Here is a 5,137-nt window from a genome sequence, read left to right on the forward strand (position 1 = left end):
GTGGGCAACCAGGCGGCGGCGAGGGGGCGGGGCGGCGGCGCGACCGACTAATCAGACGACCCTGGGGTTTATTGGCCGTGACAGGCGCGATTTGTTTCCGTCGAATGTCACACATGCGTGCAGGGGCTATGGGGTGTAATCAAATTGTGAGAGTTTGCTTGGAGGGCAGGGTCACTGCATGGATGGTGCTAGGCAAACTACCACTGAGGTTTGTGCGAAGTACCATCATATTGTATGTTTTCGTGGTCTTGGTGTACCGGGTGATCACGTGCACAAAATCCAAACCGACAATTTCAGACCCGTCAAGTCATGGGGTCAGACTGTGCCGGCCATGAATTTTGAAAATGAGCTATTTATTGGATCCCTTTACCTACAGGAAAAATCAGAGGCATGAACGCAGGCATGTCTTTAGGTCGACCAAAACAACCAGCCTATGACCACGACTGAGTAACGTCAATGCCTAAAAGGGGGATATCACAGGGTGCTAGAGGTAAGCACTCAAACAAATCCATGCATGCCGACATACCTACGACTAATCCATGCAGCCCCGAGGGATGCAGCGGCGAGACATCGGTAGATCAAGTGCCACTTCTACATTCGACGCTTCTCGCTCAGGGAGCGGCGTTCCAATCCTTACCCACAATAATGCCCGCGACTGAAAACTTCAACGCGCGGCGCATGATGCCCCAGAGAAAGACGATGAGAAAGAAGGGGGATAAGGCCGTCACCGCGCGGGGGACGCTCAGGAGCAGTCTGGAGAGCCTACTAACAGCCTGCTGAGGCAAGAGGTGACTCTCGGTGTTGAGTGAACACTCTCACCTACGTCACTCTCGGCGTAGAGTGAACACTGTCACCTACATCACTCTCGGTGTAAAGCGAACACTTTCACCTACGTCACTCTCGGCGTAGAGTGAACACTGTCACCTACATCACTCTCGGCGTAAAGCGAACACTTTCACCTACGTCACTCTCGGCGTAGAGTGAACACTCTCACCTACGTCACTCTCGGCGTAGAGTGAACACTCTCACCTACGTCACTCTCGGCGTAGAGTGAACACTCTCACCTACGTCACTCGGCGTAGAGTGAACACTCTCACCTACGTCACTCTCGGCGTAGAGTGAACACTCTCACCTACGTCACTCTCGGTGTAGAGTGAACACTCTCACCTACGTCACTCTCGGCGTAGAGTGAACACTCTCACCTACGTCACTCTCGGCGTAGAGTGAACACTCTCACCTACGTCACCCTCGGCGTAGAGTGAACACTCTCACCTACGTCACTCTCGGCGTAGAGTGAACACTCTCACCTACGTCACTCTCGGCGTAAAGTGAGCACTTTCACCTACGTCACTCTCGGTGTAGAGTGAACACTTTCACCTACGTTACTCTCGGTGTAGAGTGAACACTCTCACCTACGTCACTCTCGGTGTAGAATGAACACTCTCACCTACATCACTCTCGGTGTAGGATGAACACGCCCACCTACATCACTCTCGGTATAGAATAAACACTCTCACCCACGTCACTCTTGGTGTAGAGTGAACGCTCTCACCTACGCCACTTTCAGTGTAGAGTGAACACGCTCATCTACGTCACTCTCGGCGTAAAGTGAACACTCACCTACGTCACTCTCGGTGTAGAGTGAACACTCTCACCTACGTCACTCTCGGTATAAAGTGACGTAGGTGCGAGCCGGCTCTGTTTGCCGCATCCGCGCTCTCCACGACACGCGACGGAACTCTGCATAGCATATGCTATGGACTGATTATGAATGCAGTCAGTAATACAACTGGACATTGTTGGCGAAAGGGGCTACACAGCGCGACCCATTGGCGAGGTTTCCGTCATGCGCCTGCATAGGTATTGCGGGCTGGTCTTTTATACAGCTTCTCCTCCCTGTAAGCGCTCCTGCCTGTGGGTTCCGTAGTACGTGAATTATTTCCATAAATCCTGATACCTGGGACACCGAAAGCACTGGAATCTTGCCTCATGACAAGAAAATACATGCGCTATGAAATGGGCTTATCATTAGCTTGAATTAGCATGGGCCTGATCTCCGAAACAGGATGGTGAGGCAGAACGCCGAACCTTAATGTAGCCCCCCCCAGTCTTTCTGTTTGCATCGCCATAGACACAGTTCAAATGGGAAAGAAAGGAAACTAAGGCTTGGAAAGGAGCTTTGCTGTACGCTATCGTCAGTATAAGCATAAGCATCAATGTAGTGGGCGCACAAGTTTCCAAAGCGGCTTCCCGGACAAAATCCAGCCTTCTCACGCGAGGCTCTGGATATTGCCGCGCTCAAGGCGAGGTGTAATGAGGTCGTGTGCTCCTTCACCAACCTGTCACGTGCGCCACATCCAAGTAATGATGCATACATATCCAAGTACGTCGGCAACCAAAAAAAGATCATGGAACATTTCAATTATCCAGGAGAGGGTCTCAGTAACCAGTAACAGAACCTCCATAGAGACCTCCATAGAACCTCCGTAGAGCATAGAGACGCCTTCTAATTCACAACACGATACTTCCGATTCTCGAAGGTAGCCTCCAAATCTAGCCAATGGACTTCGCTAGCGAAAAACTGCGACAAACGGGTTGGGCTAACTAATTCATAAAAGTAGCCTCATAATCCAGAAAACGGTTCTCTTGATGTAGAAAGGGTCCTTTGAGCCCGACTCTAACTTGGGTATATGATCTCCCTGGGCTGAATTCCTATAATCAACGGGCAGTCACAATGCCTTCAGTTTGGCAAAAATTGCCTCTGCCTGCAGGCAGGGGGCAACTGCCCCTCTGCCCCTCTCCCCACATCCCCCCGCTCCAGCGCCCCTGGCCATGGATAAGGGGTTTTTGAGACCGGCGACAAATGCAACGGCTGCCAGTGTCATAACAATAGCTTCGAGTGATTAGATCGGGGGGATTTCGATGGAAGATCGAAGATCGAACAAAGATCGAACACCCTAGCCCGGTGGGGATTTCAGGCTGCCAGATTTACTCCGGCGGACAAAGCGACGCGGTATGAGCGGCATGGCGGGGACTTATTTTTAGTAGATTGGACGACTGTTTTGCGGTCGAGGATGGCAGCAAGGGCTCCACCGGTTCCCTGTCGCATTAAGGTCACCATTTTCATAATGGGGAACAAAGTTGTGTGGTGTTGGTCGAATAATACAGACTGTTGAAACTGGCATTGCATGACCCGAACACGTGTCCTGAAGTTTGTATGGGATCAAAGGCGGGAGCCCGACCTCCCTTGTCTGCTCTATTAAATGAAAGCTGTCATTGTGACCGAAGGTCACCAAGTTCATCTATCTGCGCAGCATCAGTAACGCCACAAAGCTCGCACTTCCTAGAATGATCCCAATTAAAAAGTGCGAAACCCATGCAATATCGATAGCAAAAGGTGGAGACGACATTTTTTGAACACCTCTGGCATCTTCATTCAGCTCTTTTTACAACATAATGACATTGAAAAGCGTTTCATATCTCGCCCGTCCACCAGTCAGAACGCCAAATCCGAGGCGCGACAGACAGTGTGAGGCGTACACCAGCGATGCTCGGCATCTTACCTCAAAGCCTCCGTTCCTCTCAGTAGCAGAAAGTCTCGGATTAACCCTCGACATGTGTTGCTCCAACACCCTCCGTTGACCTCTGAAGCTAGTTTGGGTATACACAAACTACAAACTCCCTAGGTCGGCAGAGCTTTCTAACGACCTTTCCAGGAACGCCCTCCATGGTAGATCCGTAGAAAAGCCGCACAACACCTTTAAAGAATCTGGAGCTTACCTGCGCTTTTCAAGCCAGTCAGCTTCTAACGACGTGAACACAACCAACGGCAGCCCACAGCCTTGCACAGAACCCAATTCATTACCGCGTGGCAATGCGTACCAAACTGATCACGTTTGTCGCAAGAAGCTGAGGTCAGCCACGATTCTCAAGGCTAGTTATGAGCCTAGATATTTGGTATTTTATGCTGCTGGGTATGTGAAGTGAATTTTGACTGAAAAATCTGTGAAAAGCACTGTCGTACCACTGATCTGTGGCGTCAGCACTGATCTAGCAGAGTTTGCGGTGTCTTGGCGTCACCTGGTAAAAACTATCCTGATTAAGCCTAGTATGCTTGGCAATATCTTGTGACTTAACTCGCTCATGCGGCGAAACTTCAGCGTTTTGATAGGTACTCTACACATGCTTACGCTGCAAGCGTTAGCGAGTACAGGCCAATATTAAACTTCAAGTTTCGTCCAGCGGGGCTGATCTGTTGTAATATAGCCTGGGCTGCTGTAATTCGTTTTCATTTTCGCACTTTTGTCACTATTCGGCTTGCAAAAGCATTCGTTTTTGTCACTGGTCATATCCGGTGAATCGGAAGTTTTTTTCACCCCCTGCATGAGGCCGCAAGTCCTGTGATTCATACTTTAGTTCCCTTTCTTTTGGAAAGGAAAGGTAAGTGGCTTCTGCGGTTGAAAACGGCTACAATGCAATCTCCTGGGTGTTCAAAAATGAATATAATTTGGTTTACCAGAATTAGTGCATGCGGGTGGAATGACGAAGGTTTTGGGAAAACGGGCAAGTACTTTTCGAAGTCGGGGACGGCTGTGTAAGCTCCCATAGTCATGTGGCATTATGGCCACCATGGCGACGTAGTGTCAGCAGAAGTTGAGCTGATGCTGGTGCAGCTTGCAATAGGCGCTATGTTAAGGGTGTGTGTTTAAGTCGGACAAAAAAAAATTTAGACGGGAGACGGCTACATATTCATTTAATAGTCGCCTGCTAAATGAAATGTCGCCATGATGACCTGAGGTCAGCAGACCCCCCCCACAACCAACGGAGTGAAACAAATTTTCGAGTCAAATGACGGGCCAGGTTCCTCTCGACACTCGCGCTCGAGATCATACCTCACCGACGTGAAGGCGCTGGGCTGGTGTGGTGTACGTGACCTGGTCACCCACTGCAACATATCAACATCTCCATGGCTTCGATGGATCCTCGGGCACCTGAGGTCATTAGCTCGCTGTTAACAACGCGCTCGTCCACGTTCGGACAAATTCCCCGGGCAACGTTGACGTTTTTGAGCCCCTGTCTTCCCGCCGGTCGGCGCTGAACGTTTCCAAACGGTGCGGCCTCGTCCTGGAGCCGCCGT

This window comes from Pollicipes pollicipes, unplaced genomic scaffold, assembly GCF_011947565.3.
Source record: "Pollicipes pollicipes isolate AB1234 unplaced genomic scaffold, Ppol_2.1 Scaffold_7262;HRSCAF=8765_pilon_pilon_pilon, whole genome shotgun sequence".
Classification (NCBI taxonomy): domain Eukaryota; kingdom Metazoa; phylum Arthropoda; class Thecostraca; order Pollicipedomorpha; family Pollicipedidae; genus Pollicipes; species Pollicipes pollicipes.